General features: G+C 37.1%; 1 long non-coding RNA gene across 2 annotated transcripts in view; it reads left to right on the forward strand.

The window, feature by feature from the left end:
- LOC119232595 (uncharacterized) overlaps nt 1-26479 on the forward strand; it is a 122762-nt gene that overhangs the window by 12589 nt on the left and 83694 nt on the right. For both annotated transcript variants that reach the window (XR_005122160.2, XR_005121980.2), the window contains exon 2: nt 6750-6846. This is a non-coding gene — a long non-coding RNA (uncharacterized LOC119232595). The remainder of the gene's footprint in view (nt 1-6749; nt 6847-26479) is intronic.

Below are 26479 nucleotides of genomic sequence, written 5' to 3' on the forward strand. Positions count from 1 at the left end.
CACAAATAAATAGGATCATCAATGAAAGAGGAGAAATCACAACGGACACAGCAGAAATCAAAAGAATAATCAGTAACTACTATGAACAGTTATATGGAAACAAGTTTAACAATCTAGAGGAGATGGACAAATTCCTACAACTCTACAATCACCCAAAGCTAGATAAAGAAGAAATAGAACACCTAAACAGACCAATTACAATTAGCGAAATTGAAATGGTAATCAAAAACCTCCCCAAAAACAAAAGCCCAGGACCTGATGGATTTACAAATGAATTCTACCAAACATTCAGAGACGAATTAGTGCCTATCCTTCACAAACTCTTCCAAAAAATTGAGAAGGAAGGGACAATACCAAACACGTTTTATGAAGCCAACATTACACTAATACCAAAACCGAACAAGGACAACACAAAAAAGGAAAACTACAGGCCAATCTCCCTAATGAACACTGATGCAAAAATCCTCAATAAAATTTTAGCTATCAGAATCCAACAATGTATCCATAAGATAATTCACCACGACCAAGTTGGATTCATTCCAGGGGCACAAGGATGGTTTAACATCCGAAAATCAATCAACGTTATCCAACACATCAACAAAAAGAAATATAAAAACCATATGATAATATCAATAGATGCTGAGAAAGCTTTCGACAAAGTGCAACACCCATTCATGATAAAAGCCCTTGAAATTCTGGGGATACAAGGAACATACCTCAACATCATAAAGGCCATCTATGACAAGCCAACAGCCAGTATCATTCTCAATGGTGAAAAGCTGAAAGCAATTCCATTAAGATCTGGAACAAGACAAGGATGTCCACTCTCACCATTGCTTTTCAATATAATACTGGAAGTCCTAGCCAGGGCAATAAGACAAGAGAAAGACATCCAAGGAATCCAAATAGGAAAAGAAGAAGTCAAACTATCACTATTTGCAGACGATATGATATTATACATAGAGAACCCCAAAAACTCCACAGAAAAGCTAATTCAACTCATCAATCAGTTCAGTAAAGTGGCAGGATACAAAATCAACACGCAAAAGTCAGTAGCCTTCCTATACACAAACAATAAATCTGAAGAAGAAGAAATCAAAAAGACCATCCCTTTTGTTATTGAAACAAAAAAAATCAAATATTTGGGAATAAATCTAACAAAAGAGGTAAAGGACCTATACAAAGAAAACTATAAAACACTGTTAAAAGAAATAGAAGAAGACACAAAGAAATGGAGAGACATCCCCTGCTCATGGATTGGAAGAATAAACATTATTAAAATGGCCATCCTACCAAAAGCAATATACAGATTCAATGCTATTCCAATCAAAATTTCAATGTCATTCTTCAAAGAAATAGAACAATTATTGATGAAATTCATATGGAATCACCAAAAACCCCGAATAGCCAAAGCTCTCCTGAAAAAAAAAGAAGGGAATGGAGGCATCAGACTCCCAGACTTCAAACTATACTACAAAGCCATAATCATCAAAACTGCATGGTATTGGAACAAGAACAGACATACAGACCAATGGAATCGAATAGAAAATCCAGAAATAAACCCACAGATTTATGGTCAACTAATCTTTGACAAAGGAGCAAAGACTATGCATTGGAGCAAAGAAAGTTTGTTCAATAAATGGTGCTGGGAAAACTGGGTCGCTACATGCAAAAGAATGAAGCTTGACCACCACCTCACACCATACACAAAAATCAACTCAAAATGGATTAAAGAACTAGACATAAGACCTGAAACCATAAAATATATAGAAGGAAATATAGGCGAAACACTACGTGATTTGCACATCAAAGACATCTTTACAGACACATCACCCAAAGCAGTGATAGTGAAGGCAAAGATAAACAGCTGGGACTACATCAAATTAAAGAGCTTTTGCACAGCAAAAGAGACAATAACAAAAACAAAGAGAAACCCCACCAACTGGGAGAACATTTTTGCACCCAACACTAATGATAAAGGACTGATCACAAAAATCTGCAAAGAGCTGATGAGACTCAACAACAACAAAGAAAATAATCCAGTCAAAAAATGGGCAGAAGAGCTTAAAAGAAACTTCTCTGAAGAGGAAATGCAAATGGCCAACAGGCATATGAAAAAATGTTCAACATCACTTGTCATCAGGGAAATGCAAATCAAAACTACCATGAGATACCATCTTACACCAGTGAGAATGGCACATATTAAAAAAACTAGCAACAACAAATGTTGGCGAGGATGTGGAGAAAAAGGAACTCTTCTGCACTGTTGGTGGGAGTGCAAACTGGTCCAACCACTGTGGAAAGCTGTATGGAGATTTCTGGACCTACTAAACATAGAGCTTCCATATGATCCAGCAATTCCACTCCTAGGTATTTACCCAAAGGACACAGAAACATCAATTCCAAAGAACACCTGCACCCCTATGTTTATAGCAGCACTATTTACAATAGCTAAGCTTTGGAAACAACCCAAATGCCCAAAAATAGATGACTGGATCAAGAAGATGTGGTACATATATACCATGGAATATTACTCAGCATTCAAAAAAGATAAACACATGCAATTTGCAGCAACATGGATGGCGCTGGAAGGGATCATGCTCAGCGAAATAAGCCAAAAAGAAAAAGAAAAATACCGGATGGTCTCACTCATAGCAGGGATCTAGAAAACTTAAATAAGGGACCAGGAAAATGAATAACTACAAGAAAGTGAAAATCAAAATCAACAAAAAACTATGAACCAGAGACACTTTTAGGGGGGCGGGGTGGGAGGGGAGGGATTGGGGTCAGAATGGGGGGGCTGCAATTGTATGGGGAATATAACAATAAAATTTATTAAAAAAAAAAAAAAAAAAAAAAAAAAAAAAGACATCTTTAGAGACACACCACCCAAAGCAGTGATAGTGAAGGCCAAGATAAACAGCTGGGACTACATCAAATTAAAGAGCTTCAGGACAACAAAAGACACAATAACCAAAACAAAGAGAAGCCCCACTGACTGGAAGAAAATTTTTGCACACAACAATGATGCTAAAGGACTGATTATAGTAGAATTTTAAATTTCAAATTAGTAGTCCTTGTTGTGAATGTTATGTTTATATTTTCTACTTATTTCTGTTGAGAACCTTTCATATTGTTTCTAGTCTGGTGATTATAAATAAAGCTGATATAAAAGCCTGGCTAAAAAAAAAAAAAAAATAAAAATAAAAAAAAAAAATAAAAAAGGCAGGAGATATCAGTATGGAAACTTATCCCAGAGCAAATACAGAGACAATTCTTAAAATACTAACAAATAACCTTATAACTGAGAGTTTTAAAGATAATAAAATATGTTTAAAACATGAGGTTTTAAACAGGAAAATTTACTGGCATATTCAAGGTCCTTTTTATTTTTTTTTAACATTGAAGAATAGTTGACAAATATAATTGTATATACTTACAGTGTATAATGTAATAATTTGGTATGTGTCTACTTTGTGGGATGGTTACCAAGATCAAGATAATTAACTACACACAGCACTGGCTTATGTGGAGGTCTCTTGTGACATATTGTGATTCTTTTGTTTTGAAATTCAAACATAGCTCTGTGTGTGTGTGTGTGTGTGTGTATCTGTATATATACTTTTTATTAGTTGGAACTTTCCATAGCAGAATTTACAAAATTAAAAGGTAGTATTTTTCATGTAGCTGAAAATATCAACTCTTTAAGTGTAGATTAATTAAGGCCCCAAGAGATTTAGTTGACTTCTCATTCTCAGTTCTGTGTTGTCCTTTTCTCAGATTCCAGGTGCTGACAATGTAGTCGCCTTCTAAGTTCAGACCAGCATAAGAGGAGAAACCTCGTTCAGATCATCTCTCTGGTCATTTCCAGTAAATCATGGATTTACTGATTAGATCAGCATGAGGGATTAGTCATCAAGGTCTCATTCATTAGGGTGGGGAGATTCAGTACTGATTGGCCAAAATGGAGTCTCCCTTTAACAGTATGCACTAGAATTGGGGATGGAGGATACGCAAAGAAAATTTGATACTGTTTTTTAAAGTGTAGAGCCAGTGTAATGGATACTAGTAATAGCCTGGTTGGCTGCTATGACTACTTTTACAAAAAGTTCTAAAAACAGAAGGAAATACCATGTGCATTGGGTGACTACTCCCACAGCCTTCTCTGCCCTTTGTGAATCTAAGGCAGGCAATAGCCAGTGTAGTGCCAGTGACTGATACTAAGCTTTTGAGTGTTTAAGCATCCATTTTATTTTTTTTTGATAATTTACATTTATTTTATATATTTTTTACATCATTTTTCATTTTTGCACAATGTATCCATTTTCATCTTGGTTATATTCCTCATACAATTCCCATCCCCCTTATTTTGACCCAAATCCCTCCTCCCCCCTTCCATGTAGTGTGTCTCTGGTTTATAGTTGCTTGTTGCTTTTTATTTTTACTTTATTATAATTAGCCTGTTTCCTGGTCCCTTATTTAGGTTTTCTAAATTCCTGCTATGGGTGAGACCATCCGGTATTTTTCTTTTTCTTTCTTTTTCTTTCTGGCTCATTTCACTGAGCATGATCCCTTCCAGCTCCATCCATGTTGCTGCAAATTATCTTTTTTGATGGCTGAGTAATATTCCATTGTGTATATGGACCACACCTTCTTGATCCAGTCATCTATTTTTGGGCATTTGAGTTGTTTCCATAGCTTACCTATTGTAAATAGTGCTGCTATAAATATAGGGGTGCAGGTGCCTTTTTGAATTAATGTTTCTGTATCCTTTGGGTAGATACCTAGGTGTAGAATTGCTGGATCATGTGGAACCTCTGTCTTTAGCAGGTTGAGGAATCTCCACACAGCTTTTCAGAGTAGTTGAACCAATTTGCACTCCCACCAGCACTGCAGGAGAGTTCCTTTTTCTCCACATCCTCGCCAACATTTGTTGTTGCTAGTTTTTTTAATATGTGCTATTCTCACTGGTGTAAGATGGTATCTCATTGTAGTTTGATTTGCATTTCCCTGATTACAAGTGATGCTGAACATTTTTTCATATGCCTGTTGGCCATTTGCATTTCCTCTTTGGAGAAGTTCCTTTTTAGCTCTTCTTAGGCCTCCATTTTAAAGACACCCATCTCATAAATGTACCACCAGTAAGATGGTACTGTAACAAACTAACTAGATAAAGACATGCCACCTTTACCTGTTAAAAAGTCCTTTTTAAAGGACGCTTTTAAAAATCCCTAGGTTGGGCCTCACTGGTGGCGCAGGCGGTTGAGCGCAGTGCTCTGAATCTGTCTGCAGCCTCTGCAGTGCCGGTTTGATTCCCGCTGGCCTTGGAGCAACCCACATGGCAAGCAGACCTCTCCTGTCTTGCCCGCTGTGCCCCTCAGCAGTGTATTTCATCAGTCTGCCTGTTCTGTTCCCTGCTCTGTCTCTGGTGAATCCTCTCACCCTCCTGCGCATCTGGACTGTACCCTGGTTCATGTATAAATGAAAATAAATCTTTAAAAAAAAATTCTAAAAAAATAAATAAATAATAAGCCCTAAGTGACCTAAAATTGACCAACTGAGTAATCCCCTTTCTCCCTTCCTATTTTCTAATTTATGTTCTTACACTTTAAATTAACCAATAAAAGTGAATCCATGGAATCCTAGACACCCCATCTTCATACCCTAATAAGGGTATGCTTCTAAGTCTATGCTTCCTCCCTCTCTCTACCTGAGCCCATGCTCTGCAGTTCTCATGCATTCCATGTAACCCCTAGGACCTGTGAAAAATATATCTTGTTCTTTAAAATTCCCTGCTGGTGGTTGGTAAAGTGTGTGTTGCAATCACGAGTGCTGAGAGCCAGGCTGGCCACATTAGTGCTGGTGGGCGAACTGTCTATGGGGCTTGCTACAAGTGACAGGGGCCCAGTGGGTGCCCTAGGCATCCCAGCTGAGAGCTTCACTTTTCATGGGCTGGGACAGCCTCAGTGGCTAGGGACAAATGTCACGTCTCCACTGCTTTTTTAAAAAATTACTTTTTAACAAGGGTTTTTAAAGCAATACACCCTTTTTCTTTAAATGTCAAATGTTCTTAGATCATATACAAATGTATCAATAATCCCTTAAGTTGATCCACATAAGCAGTTCCAGAAGAGGGCAGGAGCTGCCCAGCAAGTCCCAGATAGAATAAAAGGAGAATCAGAATTAAAGTGAGAATGAGAGAGTTGTATGTATGATAACTGTGCCCGAGTCACATAATAGAAACCACTAAGCATGTTGTCCTTAATAAAGTTATTTTATTAAACTAAGTCCTTCTTTATTTAGCACAAGAAAAACATTTTCATTAATGGTTCCAAAATTTCTTTAATGATATTTAGGCAGTAATTTCAAATGGAATCACGTGCATATGCATACATAGAAATGATTATTAAAACACACACGCACACACACACACACACACACACGATTATTACTAGTTGAATCTATAGCCTGAGGTAGCAAGGAAAGAAAAGGTCAGTCTTCCAAACACAAAACACATGTATGGTGAGAGGACCAGAAGCTGGAGGGAAGAAACATGTTTATTCTTTTTGTTCTTTGTCATTTTATAAGGCAAAGACCCTTCTTGTTGATTACATTTTATAATGTCAAATTTGATCAAATTGTAAAATACCAATCAGACTGTAGTTTTCAAACCATTATGGATAATACAAAAAAGATGAAATTAGCAAGTAGGAAATCAGTATTAAATTTTCCCATCTTTATTTTGTTAGGAAACACTGGAAATTTGTGCAGTCACAAAGAAGTGTCTACTCATCTCAGAAACTCACAGAAGCCTTTCCTAGCTCTCTGAGAGCAGCATACTTACAGGTAGGTAGTGAATACCCTTCTGTCTGTGTTGTGGACACGCACTCTCCCAGTGCACTGGGTTGTGTTTCCCTGTAGACCAAAGAATCCGGACAAAGGCAGTTCCTTTATATTCTTGGGCTTAGGCTGCAAGAGTTTTCCCCATGTGCAGCTGTTGTACTTGAATTCCTGCTGACGGTTTCCGAAGAAATGCTGTAAGTGTCTTAGGAATTTGAATTAGCCAGTTAATAGAGTGGCATCTAGCTCCAGCTGAGAATTTCTCAGCTTTCCTCAAGCCTTATCAGAATACTAGAGGAGAGAACTTGTAGATGGGCAGATTACTCCTGCAGAACCAGAAGGGGGAGCCATAGTGTAAAGGTATTTCTGTTTGGATGAATAATCATCACAATATAGATCACATAACTTGTGGCACGTCACAAATTAAATCAAGCTATTAGCATGAGAGGTTTGTAAAGAACATTTGGGTAAATATGGATGTCTATATTCCCATTAATGTGATCAAGATTGACTAGAGAGGGCCTCCCTGATGGTGCAGGTGGTTGAGCACAGCTTCTGCAGCGCAGGTTCGATCCCAGCCTGCCACAGAGGTATCCACATGGCACAGCAGACCTCTCCTGTCTCCCCCACTGCTCCCATCTGCAGTGTATTTTGGTCAGTCTGCCTGTTCTGCTCCCTGCTCTCTCTCTGGTGAATCCTCTCACCCTCCTGCACATCTGGCCTGTACCCCGGTTCTTGTATGCATGAATAAATATATCTTAAAAAAAAATGACTAGAGAAAAGTCTTTACCAAGCTCAAAAATTACTAATCATTATCATCATTATGTCAGAAATCTTATTTGAAGAGGAGAATTTGGGCCTCCCCAATGGCGCAGTGGGTTGAGTGCAGCACTGTGAAGCTGTCCACAGCCTTTGCAGCCCGGGTTCGATTCCCAGCTCTCCAGGGAGATTCCCACATGGCGCTGCAGACCTCTCCTGCCACGCCCAACTGCTCCCCTCAGCAATGTATTTCTTCGTCAGTCTGCCTGTTCTGCTCCCTACTCTGTCTCTGGTGAATCCTCTCACCCTCCTATGCCTCTGGCCTGTACCCCAGCTCTTGTATAAAGATAAATAAACCTTTAAAAAAAATGAAGAGGAGAATTTATTGGTCAGTGGGTTTCAGTTTTGGAAGTTTGGCTGAGGAATATGTTGAAGCACTCCCTTAAAGGAACCCATCTTCCAAGAATAGCAGGTGTTCTTGAACTTGGACAGGTTGGCATTGGGGAAAAATGAGCTTTGTTCTTAACTTTGACAAAAACTCAAAGTCCCAGATATACAAGGTAGAGAATCCAGTTGTGACATCTGTTATTGACCTTGTCCTAGCAACGATAGTACCAGCAATGAAGGCAGGCACTGGTTTAGCTGACTTCTAGTTCTACTACAAACTCAGACATGACCCTAAGGCACACGGGCAATATTCTCATTTGCTATTTCCTGCTTCTTACGGAAGAGTGAGCCTCAATATCCTACCTGAGTCTGAGATTATAAAATTTAAAGACAGTCCAAACTGAACCCATTTCAGTTACAATCCCTTCTATACAGGTACAAAATTGAGAAAAAATATAAGCACAAAGACAGTATCTGGCAAAGAACAGATACAATCTAAAAAATCTAACAAATACTGCTTATGAAATTAAATAGAATAAAGTGTTAGAAAAAAGTCTCTAATTGGTATTTTGATCAAGTATGAGACTCGGATATGGTATCCATGGAGCCAGAGTAGACAGTCAGAAAAAGGTTTGATGTGAAGTCAGGCATATTGTTTATAGACAGTGCAATCTGGTTAAATTTATAGCCCACAAATGGTTAAATGTAATTTAGTGGGCTTTAACCTTCCTACTTTATTGTTTTTCCCACCACCATCACTTATACCCCTTTGATCCTTTCTCCCTCCCTCTTAACCTCAGAAATCTCCCTTTGCTTGTTAGTGTCTGCACATTTTTTTTTAAAGATTTTATTTATTTATTTATACAAGAACCAGGGTACAGGCCAGATGCGCAGGAGGTTGAGAGGATTCACCAGAGACAGAGCAGGGAACAGAACAGGCAGACTGACTGAAATACACTGCTGAGGGGAGCAGCGGGCAGGACAGGAGAGGTCTGCCGCGCCATGTGGGACCCTCTCCCGCCAGGATCAAACCGGCACTGCAGAGGCTATGGACAGACAGCACTGCGCTCAACCGCCTGTGCCACCGGGGGAGGCCCAGTGTCTGCACATTTTTAATAGTATTTTGTTTCGTGGAATTGTCTGCTATGTAGATGCCCAATATTCATCTCTGTCATTCTGACTTGCTTTACTATACACAATTCCCTCAAACTCCTTTCATTTTGTTGTAAATGGAAACATTTCATCATTCCTTCTGGCTGAATAGTATTCCATTCTGTGTATATACCACATCTTTTTTTCTTTCTGTTTTTTTTATTTTAATTTAATGAAATTGTTTTGCATCCCTGTGAATATTTTGTTGGTATAGGATTTCTTCCCTCAAGTGTGATCATCATTACTCTCACACCACCAAAGCCCTGTTGTCCTGCACCATAGTCCATTGTACCTCTTCTCCCTTCTCACCTGTCTCCCACTCCCTCCCCATTCTCCTCTGGATGCGTCAAATCTCTGGTAAGCTTTCTTTTTTTCTTTTTATTAATTTCCTCCCTCTGTTTACATTAGCTTATTGTGTTGCTATTTTTTAAAATTTTATTTTTATATTCCCCATACAATTGCAACCCCCTTATTTTGACCCCAATCCCTCCTTTCTCCACCCCCTTCCCCCATAGTGTGTCTCTGGTTCATAGTTGTTTGTTGATTTTCATTTTTTCTTTCTTAGAGTTATTCTTTTTCCTGGTCCCTTATTTAGGTTTTCTAGATTCCTGCTATGAGTGAGACCATCCGGTATTTTTCTTTTTCTTTCTGGCTTATTTCACTGAGCATGATCCCTTCCAGCTCCATCCATGTTGCTGCAAATTGCATGTGTTTATCTATTTTGAATGCTGAGTAATATTCCATTGTATATATGTACCACATCTTCTTGATCCATGTGTTGCTATTTTTCTAATGAGATTAGGACTGAGTCCCTTTCTTTTCTCATCTTTTATCTATAATAATATAAACATTTGAAATTATAAATGTTTCTGAGTCAAATAGTCACTTTGTCCTATAGCTTTTGAAAATTCTTTTTATTTCCTTCTAGAGACTATGAAAATTCAGTTTTGATTTCCTCTTTTATCCTATTCAATTTGATTGAGGAGAGGTAAAGAGGCTGCAACTGATGGTAAAGAGAAAGGGCCAGAACCAGGTTATCTTCTTCCCAAAGCCCAAGTTGGTTTTAGTGTCTGTCTTTGACCCTTTTGTTTGGTTCCTCTATATTCCACATATAAGTGACACCATCTAATATTTATCTTTATTGGCTTATTTAACTTAGCATATTCCCTTCCACCTCCTTGTATGTTGCTGTTAATGGCATGCTTTTATCTTTTTGATTGATGAATAATATTCTGTTTTCTTGATCCACTTACCTGCTTGGGGGCACATAAGGGTTCATATAGCTTGGCTTTTGTAACCAGTGTAGGTTTCCTTTTAAATTAGCATTTTTTAAAATCTTTTTGGTAGATAACTGTGAGTAGAATTTCAGGTCATATGGAAGATCTATTTTCAGTCTTTTGAGAAATCTCCATACTACTTTCAGCAGGGGCTGGACTAGTCTACATTGCCACCAGCAGTGTAAGAGGGTTCCTTTTTCTCCACACCCTCACCAGCACTTGTTGTTTCTGTTTTTTTTTTTTTTTAAATATGGGCCATTCTCACTGATGTGCAAGATAATCTCATGTCATTTTGATTTGCATTTCCCTGATAAGTGATGATGAACATTTTTTCATGTGCCTGTTGGCCATCTGTATGTTGTCTTTGGAGAAGTGCTGGTTACCACTGGTATTTTAAAATACCATTAAAGACATGAACTGAAGATAGGCTCCCACTCAACATTAAATCATTCAAGTAGAAGGAAATTTTAAGAAAGTCTTTCAGGGCTTGGAGGAAATGCATACTGACATTAAGTGGATGAAGAATAGAAAGGAGGTATATTTTGTGTATTAACAATTCCAAAAGTAAAAACCAGAACCAGCCAGGGAGGAGAAATCACCAAAATAATGATGGAAGAGAAATTCACTAAAATAAATGAGGGTTATGATCTTATTTTAAAGGTTTAGCAAGTCCTAGGAAAGATTTATTTAATAGTCATAATAAATTTATGCATTATATGAAAATTATTTTATACCTCTCAGTTATGATGCTCATCAAGGAAAAAAATGTACATTATTAAAACTATTTGGAGAAAATCTTATACCTGTCATGCTGGATGAGTAATCAAAATAGCATCAGATGGGTTACCAAAGGAGAAATCAATTCAATAACATATGTGGAGAATTTACCTAGTTGTCAAATCTGAAGTAAAATGGGATCAACCAGGTATAAATATAGATAGATATGGATAGACATAGATACAGATGTAAATACAAATATAAATGTAGATATCTGTGTTAAATGACACACAGTGTGAAGGAGGGTGAAGGGTGAGACTTCATGTGAAAAGGAGGAAATAACTTCATCTTTTACTCTGAAAGTAAAGGACAAGATTCTCAGGGAAGATATGTTCGCTGGTAAATGTATATCTGGATGATAGCCACTAAACCATATTCTTCTAAGTCATAAAAAGGGAAGCACTGATTGCTTCTTCAGTTAGGAAAAAGAGTAAAGCATTGAAACAAAGATACAACTTTTCTCAGCCTCTAGGGTCTTCATTGCTTTTAACTTAAAATAATTTGCATTCCTTAAGTTATATTAACAGACTTCCCAAATCCCACAGGACCTTGATTGACCTTAGTTCTCTATAGCAAGGTGGCACTTATTGAAAGAGGCTTGTTGCGAGAAGCCTGTATGACTCTTTTGGGGAGAATGACCCCATAATACGGTCCTTGTTCTCACAGTGTTGAGTCTTCCTTGTAGGACAGGCAAATCACATACAATAGCATAAAGCTAAGGAAGGTGTGGTGACAAAAGTGACAAACTTATAAAAGGTACACTTCAGTTGTCTTAAGGGATCAGGATTGATTTTCCAGAAAAAGGATATTTTAACAAATTTGAGGACTATATAGACATTAGATAGATGAATAAAAAGCAAGTGAAAAGGAATATTATCCATGTAGAAGTAGCAACTTAGGTAAAGTCTCAAAGCTGAAAGAGAGAGTGATACATTCAAGCAACTGAAAAACATATTTTATAGTCTAGAAAATCAAAGGTGAGTTGATGAGGATGAAAGTGCAGCAGAGGCTACATTATAAATGATCTTATCATCTATATGACTTACTTTAATCACAGTGATTAAGACTGTAACACAAATATAAGGACTTTCAGTGGTGATAACATGTATTTTCAAAAGGGCTCTTTTGGGGTTACAAATATGTTAAAGTAGTAGGCAATTGGATCTAGGAATGGTAAGAGTGAACTAGGTTGAAGACAGGATCTTGTGAGTGCTCAAGGCATAAATGGTAAAATAATGCCATGCTAGAGGATGATATTGTCTAATAGAGTTTGGAAAGTAAGAAGACAATAATACTGCGAACAGAAGAGGAATACACTAAGAGGATGCAAATGATACCTGTAATTTAGGGAATGTTCTGCACCTACTTTTCTACAAGGAGACATCATAACCAGGAGATTAGACAGATGGTAATTGCCAGGATGTAGTTGAAAAACTGAGCCTTTAAATGACATATGGAAGATCTTGACCCCACCCTCTGAGTATCTGGAAGAAATGCAGGGAAGGATATTCTAAGGGTAGAACTATGTTTCAAATTTGGCATGGAGGTGAAGTGATAGGAGATTTAGAATGGTTCATTTTTCATTGTAGAGTTTTACTTGACAGTAGAAATTTCTTGGAAGAAAGGGGAGAGATTAGACAATATGAAGAAGTATGTGGAAGAGAGGAGATAAATGAATGTTATGATTGAAAAATGATATGAGACACGATGAAGTGTGATGAGAGTCACATTGAGATGATGTATATATGTACACACATATGCACATATATATATGTATATATAGTCATGTTTAATGGAAAAAATAGAATAAGTATCCAAGCAGAATGAAATCAGCAGCTTCAGTGAGATCTGTGTCACCACATGGTGTGACTCCAAATATCAGACAACTGTGACAGCTGTGAGACAACACTTAATAGCATGTTGAAGTGGAAAGATTGTGAGAACATATTTTTATACCCAACTGTTGTTTATGTGAAATGATGCTAAAATACAGCAATCAACATATACTTCTCATAAATGTACTCAGAGAATTCTAGTAAAGTAAGTAATGAATAAAAAATTAGGCACATGGCTTCTATACCACGATGGACTGAACAAGTCTCAGGAAATGACTAAAGGAGTATAAGAATGAGATGAAATCCTTAGCAGCCTGGAAAACAGAAGGTTTTATCAGCACATCAGAAATTTCAAGGAATTTTCAAAAACTATGAAGTAGCCTAGTTTGACAGAGAAAATAGAGCCAAGAAAATCACAAACAAATAGAGACCTTTGGAATGGGTCACTGAAGAAGTGAGTACCAGTCTTCCCCATAGAGCCTTGGAAAAACTCCAAGATCATTATCAACAAGAGCTAGAAATATTTGTTGAATGATGTTAAATGAATGAGCAGTCTGTGTGGCAATTAGCAGCATAATTAATTGAAGGGTTGCCAACCCAGCTGGACTGGTCCTCAGTTCTGGAGCATGGGGGGCTGGCTGTGGCATTTACTATTAGGATTTAACAGATATATGAACTCTGTAAATAAAGTGTGTGTGGGGGGGGTGGGGAGGGGCTGGAGGCTGGTCTGTTTCCAGGAAAGGGAGAAATAATAGGAAAGCAACTCTGTAGAACAATGAAATACCCTAAAATTCCCTGCTCCTGGGGAAATGTCTTCTCTGGCTCTTTCTGATTCATTGAGAAGAGTCCTTAATCTGCTTACATGGTCTTTGCTTGCCAAGCAGAAAAGTAGTGCACTTGTAAGAATAGCTCAACCTATTCACAAAGAGAAATACAGCATGCTTCCATTCAGAACAGAGGCCTGAGGCAGGAGAGGTTACCCCACACTTGCTGAGGAAAGCCAGTGGAGTGACCAACAGTGGTCACTCTGGTCCTTCCGCCATAGTATAAGTAGATGAGCAAACAGGGAGGAAACAAGTAAATTTTAAAGTGAAGCATCTATAGGAACTGCTGGAACAGAGGGAGCGCATGGTCCCTGAGTAGTAAATAAAGGCAACAGAGGATAACTTAACATTTCAAATAGAATCATCAAAAATACCAGAAGCCTATCAAGGATATTCTAATATAGGGGTCCTTTGACTCAGGAAATTCATGTACTCGGTTCACTAAATGTTCTTGAAATATTTTCTTGCCTCTATTTTATGAGTTATTTATTGTGTTGTTAACAGGTACAGAGATTGTAAGATGGGACGAATAATTTTCCCTGCACTCGTGAGAACAGAAATTTTTATGTATCCTAAGGGTCAATGGAAAGCCTTTCAACTGGGCAGATGGTTAAGAGTCTTGCTGACATTGTGTCAGGCATCTTCTGTCTCAGTCAGGAGGGCTCATGTGGTGATCACTGAGATTCATCTTACTTCCAGAAGGCATATATATCTGCCTCTAGACTCCAACAAATGAAGGATTTGTATAGAGTGGCATAGTTGGAGTTACAGGCCATCTGGATGCTCCATCTTCACTTAAGTGTAGAATTAGGTTCATGGTCAGAAATTCAGCGGTTGCAAGGCAAAGCTAAAAAGTATGTGTTTAAGTGAGATAGGCCAGGCCAAATGCAAACTAACTCACGGGGTAAGGCCTCTTTGAAGAGGGGACAATTTAATCACTGCTAGTTGCTGCCAATGCCAGTGGATTCTGAATGTGGCTAGATCTTTTGATTTTTCAAGTTAAGTGTAAAGCAGGTAGTAAAACATGAAATCTCCTGATTTTCTGTTGCTAGCATTAAAATCAAATGTTTAAGAAACTATGAGTATTTTGAAAACTATTCAGCCTGTTTGTGTCTACTCTGTGACTGTGCCTTATTAATTTCTCCTCTTTTATAGAAGAGAAAGCATAACACTTGACTGGCTACCACCACTAAGTTTACTTATTCTTTTCTGTTTTTGCTGCAGAAGTAAGTTATTCTTTGTGGGTTTTTTGAGTAAAATGAAATTTTAAATATTTGGCTTTTCATATAAATATATACAATTCTTAATGATAATTATTTCCATCAGGCTAATCTCCATAAGCAATTCCATCATAACAAACCAGGGGCACAAAGAACTAATTAAAATCACTGCTTTTTAGATTTGAGATTGCATTTTGAATTTATAGTGAATTAATATAAGCAAAGGGATGCAATTTTATTTTAAAAATATTAAAAATATTAAAATCATGTTCTTTGTTCAGTTATGCCCTTTAATAAAATTAACTGTTTCACAGGAATAAATCCTAAAAATTCATTTATAAATTAAATATAGGGAAACCATTAACCTCATCACAAGATTATTATTTGGGCGCTCTACTTATATAGTAAAATGCCACAGAAAGAGGTTCTGTCTGTTTAATGTTGATATTTGTCTTTTAAGCTTGTTATGATGTATGATGGCTAGCTGAGCCATGCTTTTGCTGACTTGATTGCCAAATGGAATATTACATTTTCTTCCCCCATACTTCTGTTAGGAGTTCTCTCTTTTATTTTTTTATTTTTTTGAAAGTTATTTAGATTTGGAAAACCTTCAATGCCCCTGAGGATTCAAGAAGAATCAATGTAGCCATAAATGTCAACCTACCATGCTGTGTTTTTAAACTGGGCAATTGTCTTTATAATATAAAATGACCTAACACTTGTCCTATAGGGACTTTTAATCAAGACGCATATAATCATAGGAATACAATAGACTCAATGGCCATGAAGTTCAATTCCAAGCAACATTTGAGCAAATGTTTATCCAGACTATTCTTAAATCCTGCCAATAAAAAAAAAAACATGCAATTCCCATTCCATTTCCTGGCTTATCTTGAATAACTGTAATAGAAAGTTTTTTCTTATATGGACTGATAATAATGAATCATTTAATATTCTGACCTATTTCTATACATCTGGCCTTACAAACTGAGTCACATCCTTCTACCACAGGGCCACCCTTTCATTGTTGAAGTTAGGTTCCATGTTCTCTTTAGGCTAAGCAAAACACTGAGTTCCATGAAGTATGCAGTGTCAATGTAAAGCTAGTAGAATAAACTTCCTGACTGTCTTTATCTTCAACCTACACTATTTTCATCATTCTTGTCATGCTTCCTTCCATGTGCTCCATTTCTCTAAATCCACTCTGAGAGGTGGTTCCCAGAAATGATGAAGCCAGTAGAAAGCGAGACTGTGGTCTTAACTTCATTTCTAAATATCCAGCATAATAGTATATTAACTTTTATAAATGGTCTCATCAAGTGATTCAAATATGCTGAACTTTCTATTAGTTAAAACTCACAAGAATTTCCAGATATGTTCTGTTTCTGTGATATACATAAATTACATTGCATTTGTGAAAAGCAAGTCCTTTGGCCAGAAGGTAAGATCTTAGGCCTCACCCTAGTCAGTTGCATCCTGTTAAATGTATGCTCTCACTCTGAAAAGGCCGAAAGTCTTGCTGGGAAGGGACTGAACCTTTGTGCTTAGGTGAAATCTAATGCTTTGTTGGTAATAAATTCCTTTACAACCCTCCTCTTTTGAGCCACCTATTTTTTATATACTTTTGGTATTTTTTTCTCTTTCTGCTCATCTTAGAAGTAAACTGTGTTTGTTGTATGTTCAGAATTTAGAGAGGTTCATTTAGAAGCTTGCTACATTGTTCTTCTAGTATTGAAGATCCGGATAAAGACAGTAAGGATGTTCAGAGTCTACTGTCTTTACATTGACAGATTTGAGTCTCATTTTTGTGTGGGGAGCTGAAATAGTGCCGCCACAGCTGGAGCTGTCTTTGGGATATCTCCTTAGTGGCAAATAGTTTCTTTCCTTTGTTTGTTGTGATGACATAATGTCAATATCGTGGATCGATGTACTATTCTGTAGAATGTCAAGATAGTCAAGTTCCCTGAGATTATATTATGGCAGAGAGCAAGATAATTAATGGTCCTTTGCAAAAGAGTTAACACGTATTACTGTCTGTCTTACATAAAGGGAAATTGCTTTTGATTCTTTTTTACTGAAGGATGTTGAGAAGAACCCACCAGAAGCTGTGTTGTCCTGTTCCAGTAAAGATCTCTCATCTTGCATGGCAGCTAAAACTGGGGATGATTTTAGGTTTTTAGAAGTCCACTTTCATCCACCATGATTCATCTTGTGTTTGCTGGGACCAGACAGTTTAATTCAAAGGGAATCAGATGAGACCAGTGTCTTTGATGTTGGTCCTAATCTCTTCAATTCTACATAGAATGAAATATTCCTTTAATTTGGGGTTGGGTAATTTCTCGTCTTCCAGTAATTCCATCATAATTGTTCCTATTGCATATATCAGAGAATCAGTGTGAGAGTTCTGTACTTACTAAATATATTCAGCATAAGTATGGACCTTGGGATTAGAAAGTCACCGTGAATTTACTGTAGGATTCCATTTTTATCAGACTTTCATATGTGCTGGAATGTACTTTAACTGGAAAACTATTAATTTAAGGGACCCTGATTTTGGTGGTTGTTAAGATTCCTTATACAACTGTCCTTCAAAATCTGAGTGTTCCCCTTTCCCCAGTGTACAGTTATCCTGGTGACTGACTACACTTTATTCAGGAAATGTTTACTGAATATGATTCTGATTGTGTTACAGTTATTCCTCCAGGGTCTGGGCATTAAAATTAATGAATGGTTCTGGCTTTGTGATCTGACTTATATATGGAAACTAGGTAAGGGATTGTGATTTTCCACTATAGCTAATGTAAGACCTCTTTACAAACCTTTTGTTTATTTTCTTTTCCTTTTCTAATTTAAGAAACACCCTGTTGGTAGTCTGTGTCTTGTTCCTCAGGACATGATGATCTGTTAGCAATTAGCACAGATAGGCACTCTTATTCCCACTCTCCCCAAGTTTCCCTTGTTTCTCATTGTAGTAATAACATCTACCTGTCTCTGACAGCTAGGTAACACCACCTCGTGCTACCATCATAAAAGCCAGTCGTCCCCACTGACACATAAGGGCCAAATTTGCTGTAGTACAGCCTAACCTGCAAAGGACAGATTTCACTCGCCCCAGTGCATTTCTCATTGGTTAGGACCAGAGTGTCCTCTGAACTCCCTTGGAATATATTGTCAGTTGATGGATTTTCAGACTATCAATTTATTCTGAATTTGTTCTAATAGTTTCACTTCACTGAAACTGCATAAATCTTAAAATCATATTAAGGCAGGTAAAGCATATCTACTTCATTTGTTGTGGCCGTTTTTTTCATCAAGCTTCAGAGTCTTCCCAGCAGTGTTTAAGAATCATTTCTAGTTGGCTTTGCTAAAATAAGAATGTACCCATGTTAATAAATTCCCTCTCTCCAGTCTTATATTTCACTACTTGCTTGCCCAGACCAACAACTGAGGACCTATTCTGCCTTAAATTTTCCTCTCAGTTTTTGCACTGGGTTTTACCAGACACTGCGATTGCTTTAGTGTGTGAGTTACTTCCACTGGAGAGAGGACAACAGTCTTCTTGGACTATGCTAAACACTGATGCAGGTTAAGAAGTCTCAGGACAATCAGCGATGGTGAGTACATCTTGCCAGATGCTTGCCTCAGGTTATGTTCCTACAAGCACAGTTTGCACAGTTCCTACAAGCAGTTCTTCTCCTTTAGGAAAGAAAACTGAGAATTGCTTCCTCAGCGTGTAGGTTTCAGAGATATCTAGAGTTGTTCATCTCCAACACTAGCATCCTGTGTCTCAGGGTTCCTTTTTTTTTTTTTTTTTTTGGATCAGGAAATCCATCCAGAGACTTAACTTCCAACAAGATGAAATAACAGGGAGCATGTTCACCTCTTCCCCTTAAAAAAAAAAAGGACAAAATATATGCAGCAATGATATTCAAGACCTAGCCATTAGGTGATGAAGGAGAGTGATGTATGGATGTATGAGAGAGGGCAACAAGAATATAAACCCTGTAAATTGATCTGCTCTTTTGCTTTGAGAGAAATTTCAGGTCCCTGTATAAGGAGTAGGAATGCAAGGGTAGCCCGCTAGACTCTGTGGGCTGAGGAGATGAAGATGAGCTCCTGGTAAATAGACCAATGTAAATAGAGGCTGTAGGACAAAGTACAAGAGCAATGAACAATAGGACTTTGAATTTCAAAACTATCACTTCAGATAGCATCAAATGTGAACTGCCTAAGGTTAAATTTGACACACTTGTACACTGAAAACTAAAATATTATTGAGAGAAATTGATGAAGACCTAAATACATGGAGAGAGATGTCATTTTTGTTGTGTAACATTGACATATCCATAAGGGAAGTGCCATGTTCCCTGCCCTACCTAAGGGGGTTGGCGGAGCTTAGTGGCCAGATGAGGCTATGTAGCACAGAAGGCAGATGGGCTGCAGACATGAGGAGAGACACATAGAGGAGAGACAGGAGAGACACATGTGAGAATGAGAAGAGGGCTCGCTTGCTTATCAGCTTTGGACTTGCACCAGGACTTGGGTGACATGAAAGGAGACACATGGAGTTAAGACATGTAGAGATACTTGGAATAGATGTGTGGGTGAGAGATACCTGGGAAGGCTGATGATGGCAGCTTTTTTAGCTTTTTTTTTTTTAAGATTTTTTTTTTTATGCATATAAGGACCAGGGTACAGGCCAGATGTGCAGGAGGGTGAGAGGATTCACCAGAGACAGAGTGGGGAACAGAACAGGCAGATTGACTGAAACACACTGCTGAGGGGAGCAGCGGGCCAGACAGGAGAGGTCTGCTTGCCATGTGGGTTTCTCCCTGGCCTGCCAGGAATCGAACCTGTGCTGCAGAGACTGCTGACAGTTTCAAGCACTGTGCTCAATGGCCTGCGCCACCAGGGAGGCGCTGATGATGGCAGCTTTTATCTTGATTTGTACTTTGATTTTGCTGCTTTCATTCCCTTTTACCACTTTCCTGTGGTTCCCTGCTAGAAAGTGCCTTAGACTTGTGCAAGCTTTTGGGCCTCAGTGGGTCTACTTAAGGCCAACCCTGTTTGACTGGACATTTACCCACCAGGGAATGGGTAACTTTGGGTATTTTGTTGTGAAAAGTTTACCCTTTCTTTTCTCTCTATGCACATCAATTCTATTAAATCTCTTTCTCACTAAGTGTGTGCTTTGTCTTTATGTGGTGCATGGCAGAATCCCTTTAGAGTGTGAATATTTGGGGGTTCTGAGGTACCCCTCATTCTTCATGCTAGCAATTGGCCAGAAAAATCTATATCATTAAAATGTTAGTGCTGTTAAAATTAATGATAGATTCAATGCAGTCCCAAAAACATCTCAGCAAGCCTTTTTATAGAAATTGTTATGTGATTCTAGAAAAGCCAGATCACTTTGTAAAGTAATAAATATGAAGGACTGTACTGATTTTAAAACATTTGATAAAACTAGAGTAATTGATACATGTGATTGGAGTCAAAATAGACAAGTAGATCAATAGAATAAAATTAAAAAGACTAGAATTTGACTCATGAAAATATGGACAACCTAATTTTGTACAAAAGTAATTCAGTGCAAAAAGAGTTGTCTTTTCCACAAATTATGCTAGAATAATTAGATATACTCATGCAGAAAATTAACCTTGCATCTGTACTTAACACCATATATCAAAAATTAACTCAAGATGGATCATAGACTTAACTATAAAACTTAAAACTATAAAACTCTTAGAAGAACATAGATGAAAAACTTTAGTGACATTGGAATAGGCCATGATTTCTTAGATTGACAACAAATGTACTTTTCATAGAAATATATATTGATGAATTGAATTTTGTCAGAATTAAGAACTGCACTCCAAAATATACTTGAAATGGAAAGTCAAGTCAAAGATTGGGAGAAAATACTTGTGTGTCATCTATCTGAAAAAAGGCCATTTTCCAGAATATATAAAGAATTCTAAAAAGACTCAATAAAAAGAAAACAATCTTAACAATTAATGAACAATTAATGGTGATGTGCACATCATCAAAGAAAATATACAGAGGGCAACTCAGCATGTAAGAATATAGTAAATATAATTAGCCATTAGAAAATGCAAATTTAAGGTCTCTGTGGTGGTGCAAGGGATTAAGTTTCAGCACTATGAAGCTACCTGCAGCCACTGCACCAGGAGTTCAATCCCCTGCCAGGGAGCTAACCCACCTGGCTCAGAAGAACTCTCCTGTCTGCCTGCTGCTCCCCTCAGCAGTGTATTTCAGTAGCTCTGCCTGTTCTGCTCCCCACTCTGTCTCTGGTGAATCCTCTCACGTCCCACACCTCTGGTCTACACCACAGTTCTTGTATGAAATAAATCTTAAAAAAAAAAAAAAGAAAATGCATATTTAAGTCACATTGGATACCACTATACAATGATTTTAATTATTCAAATGTAAAAAAGATGACCCATACTAAGTGTTGGTGAAGGTTTGGTGCAACTTAGAGCTCTTATACTGTGCTCCATAGGAATAGAAAAATCATACATCACTTTGGAAATTAATTTGTAAGCTGCTAAAAAAGTTTAGGATGTACCTATCACATGGTTCGGCCATTTACCCAATTTGATTTATTGTCTTTTTTATAAAATGTTTAGGTGGTTGGTATTGAATTAGAATACTATTTTAAACATATTCATACAGCAACTTTTAAAAGCTTTTATCCTTTGGTCTTTCACATACAGGTGTATAGTGTGTGTGATTTAATCTTGTATGTTGTATGAATTGTGGGTTAACTCTGTTTTTTGACATGGATAATAGTTGGCCTGCCATTGCACAGTCTGTTGTTTTCTCATTGTTCAGCAAAGTCATTTTTGCCATCAGGCAAGTATTTAGATCTCTTTCTACATTCCTTGTTAGATTTCTTTGGCCTGTTTCTTTCAATTTTTATACTAATATCTCACCATGGATATGGCATTTCCATATACATTTTAGGCTCATCCTGCCAAGTTTCACAAAATAGATTGTATATCATATAAATCAATCTATAAATCAGTGTAGAGAAAATCTTTTGCGATATTGAGTTTTCTAATGAATGATCATATCTTTCACATATTTAGGACTAGTTTATTTTTTTAATGATACTTGGTAAATTTCTGCATTAAAGTCTTATATAGCTTTAATTAGATTTTTTCACAGGCATTTGATTATTTCTGGTGAAAAATTTTTTTTTTAATTCTGTTTCTAATGAGTGGTTATTGGTATGTGAAAAGTCAGCTGATATTTTAACATGATTATCTTGCAACCATGAAGGTAAACTTTATTATTAATTTGTTGTCTTTTTAATAAAATTTTTAGGTGGTTGGTATTGAATTAGAATAATATTTTAAACCTAATTTCAAGATGTTTTGATAAAAAAGAATCTATAGATATAAATATATCTCTTATAATACATCAGTATTCTTGTGAAATTATAAAATATTTGTATCTAGCTGTTGGTCCTTCATAAAGTTCTCTACCAGAAAACAAACCAAACCCCCCAAGAACAATAATGACAATAAATTTGACACTTTTAGCATGGACATAATTTTATATCTTGAATATCTTATTGCTAAGGAGCAAAGATCCTTAAGTTCAAAGATGATGTTTAAGAGGCATAACAATCCAAATTAAAGGAGTTGCCACTGGTCATTTTGTGACATTTTAAATATCAGTGGAAAATAAGAGCACAGTTACAGGTAACTAAACAAGTTTAGTCTGTAAAATTCATGAATCCTCCATGGTTCTCGAAGGTATTTTTTTTTCCAATTAGTACTATATTCAAGTTAATTGAGTCATGAAAACGTGTTATGAAAAAAAAAACAAAAACAAAAACAGTAATCTATCCATGGAACACTTTTAAAGAAGTCATTCCCTAACTTTTAAATGTCTGTATTCATGGATTAGCAAAAAGGTAGATACTTTACGGGACAGGTTTCAGTGAAAGTATATGAAGCTTTACAGGATCAACAACACTGTGACTTCTCATGTCACCCAGAATTAGACGAGTCAGTAAAATGTGCGAGTGGGACTCTTTGTTTTGTTTTTTTTTTTTTAATGTGCATTTCTGGGGCATTGAGAGTTTCTGCTAAAAACTGTCATATTCTTCCAAGGACAGTCATCTATGAAACAATATTTTACTGTATCTTTATAAATTCAGAAAGGCGTATGTTAAGATTGTCTATTAAATAGTACATAGGTTCTGACAATGTCAGTGATAATCCATGCTGGGATATCAGATGGATAATCCTTCTGATAATCCACAGTGTGCTCTGGAGAACAACCCTATCTCAGACTTCACCCCTGTCTGAGGAAACTGCTTTCAGTCAACTTGACAGCTTCACAACTGCTCAGTTCCCCACCTGACTATTCACTGAGCAAATTACTTAAGTTTTTTCTTATCCTAGAATCTTTGTCTCTGTTCTCTCTCCATGTTCACCACCTGATCTTAACTTTTTAAACAGAGGTCCTGGGTTGATCACCCATCTTCTGCTAGGAGAAAAACAAATGAAATATTCTACCATTTGAGGAGTGGAATTTCACTTAAGACCTCCCCAGTGGCCCTGTGACAAAGTGCTTGCACATAAAAAAACCTTTTTCATTAGTGAAGGGACTTTTAATTAATAATCACCCAGAAGCATTGTGGCCATTACACTAACAGTCTCTAAAGACTATGCTCACTATCCCAGATTGTGGGTAAAAAGGCATATTTGAATTCTCGGGGGGAATATATGACAAAACAAAGCCAAGAGGCTCCACATGGCAATATATACAGAAAATCATAACATGAGTAAAAATTGAATAGAAAATAAATTGCAAATTATGAAACTTGTAGAGTTGGGTTTCTGAGGAGATAGTGCATGTGAGGGCAGTGGGTCCAAATGTGTATTTGTTTCTTTCAGAAAGAAAATGCAATGTCAGAAATATAAATTTTCACTTTCAGGTGCCCATTTTGATCTGCCTTCCTGCCTGCCTGTTTGTCTATCTAAATGGGTGCTATTCTTTACAGTTATTTAATCTCTTGGCACCCAGAAAATGAGAAGAACTCTTTTTCACCAAATTTAGTAATATTTGACCATTATTTCTTCAAATATTCTTTATGCCCTTTCTCTCCCCACTCTTTCTGGCATTTCCATTATGTGTATGCTAGTGTGCTTGATGATGTCCTGCTGGTCTCTGAGGCTCTCTTCATTTTTCTTCAAAATGAAAAATGTGTTGTTCCTCAGACTACATAATCCCAATTGACCTATCCTCAAGTTTGCTAATACATTCTTATGATTACTCAAGTAAACCCTCAGTTCTCTGGTAGGTAGAATTATGGTTCCTAAACATAGCTATGTTGTCCTACTCCAGAATCTGTTAATAACATATAACAAAGAGGAATTAAGTTTGCAGATAGAATTAAAGATGTTCATGGGAAAGATTTGATCTCTTGCTGTTGACTTTGGAGCAAAGGATGGAACTCGGCTATGAGAAGGCAGTGTAGGTAACCTGCAGAAGTCAGAAAACACGAGAAAATAGATTCTTCCTTAGATTCTCCAGAAAGGAACTCTGTTGCCAATACCTTGATTTTAGTCTGATTCACTTGCATTCTTTAAAGTCCTTTCTAATTCCCAGCAATATGTCAGCACTTTCAAAGCCTCCTCTTCTAGACATCTTATTCCCCAGATTTTTCTTTTAAAATTTTTGGTTGACTTATTGTGTGCCTCAACTGGTATTGCTGCCTTAGGCAGTTATAATTTTAAGTAATTGTCTGTGATTGTTTTTAGTAAGTTCCTCTGGGCAAAAACACCTATGCTACTGGAAGAGCTCCAAGTCAGGTCAAATGATAGTCTTTCAAGTGGCATCACCCAGGGAACCCACCAGGTAGAGAATGGGGTTTTGAAAGAAATCTTTTTTTCTTTTTAAGATTTATTTTTTATTTATTTATGCATACAAGAACTGGAGTTTAGGCCAGAGGTGCGGGAGGTGAGCGGATTCACCAGAGACAGAGTGGGGAGCAGAACAGTCGGAACTGGTGATAGCTTCATAGTGCTGAGTATTTAACTCCTGCACCACCAGGGAGGCCCTCCAACAGGCAGGTCTTTTTTTTTTATTTTATGTATTTTTTACATCATTTTTCATTTTTGCACAATGTATGCATTTTCATCTTGGTTATAGTCCTCCTACAATTCCCACCCCCCTTGTTTTTCTCCTATTCCCTCTCCCACACACACCTCTCATAGTGTGTCTCTGGTTTATAGTTGCTTGTTGATTTTGATTTTTAATTTATTATAATTAGTCTTTTTCCTGGTCCCTTATTTAGGTTTTCTAAATTCCTGCAATGCATGAGACCATCCAGTATTTTTTTTTTTTTCTTTCTGGCTTATTTCGCTGAGCATGATCTCTTCCAGCTCCATCCATGTTGCTGCACTGTTTGCAGTTTGCACTGCAAACTGGTCCAACCACTATGGAAAGCCATGTGGCAATTCCTAAACCTGCTAATGATGGAGCTTCCATATGACCCAGCAATTCCACTCCTAGGTATTTACCCAAAGGACACAGAAACATTAATTCAAAAGGGCACCTGCACCCCCATGTTTATAGCAGCACTATTTGCAATAGCTAAGCTATGGAAACAACCCAAATGCCCCAAAATAGATGACTGGGTCAGGAAGATGTGGTACATATACACAATGGAATATTACTCAGCAATCAAAAAAGATAAACTCATGCAATTTCCAACAAGCAATTCTTATACAATTTTCTAATCAGTCTTTATCAGTGACTGCCAATTGTTGGTTTGATTGTAGTTTGTTAATTTTCAAGGCTGATGCAAAGCTGGGGTCAAGGTATAGGACTATGAATAGCTAAAACTCTACAAGACTTGCTGTTCTTACCAAGATTAGCCATTGTAAAAAATAAATGCTCCTTGTGTTGCTAAAAGCTTTGGCTTATTTCCAGTGTGGTGAAAAAGTTGATTCTGACAACTTTGCCAGTGTTCTTGCTTTGAAAGAAAGAATTTTTGGAGGTCATGACTTTGCCATTTTTCTGACGTCCCTTTAAATTAGTTTTAAGGTTTGAAAATGTTAAGGTCATTAATTGCAAAATCTTAAAAGTATGTCTAATGTAAAAATTCATCATACTTCTTAAAAGTGTTAGTAAATATAAGTCACATAGGAATAAAAGCATTCTAAGAAACTTAAGAAGGTTTATTTTCTAAGTAATAAATGGAAACTTCATAGTTAAGAAGGTAAATAGTTACCTTTCAGACTGTGGGAGATTAGTATAAATTATTTATTGGAAACAATTCAAGTTAGCCTCATCCTATAATTTTGATTTCTTAGTTTTTGGGTTTTTTTTTTTTTGTGATACCTAAATATAGCTAAGTGTTTTTGTTT

The sequence above is a fragment of the Talpa occidentalis genome, unplaced genomic scaffold (genome assembly GCF_014898055.3).
Source record: "Talpa occidentalis isolate TD23 unplaced genomic scaffold, MPIMG_talOcc4v2.1 talOcc4.7, whole genome shotgun sequence".
Lineage (NCBI taxonomy): Eukaryota > Metazoa > Chordata > Mammalia > Eulipotyphla > Talpidae > Talpa > Talpa occidentalis.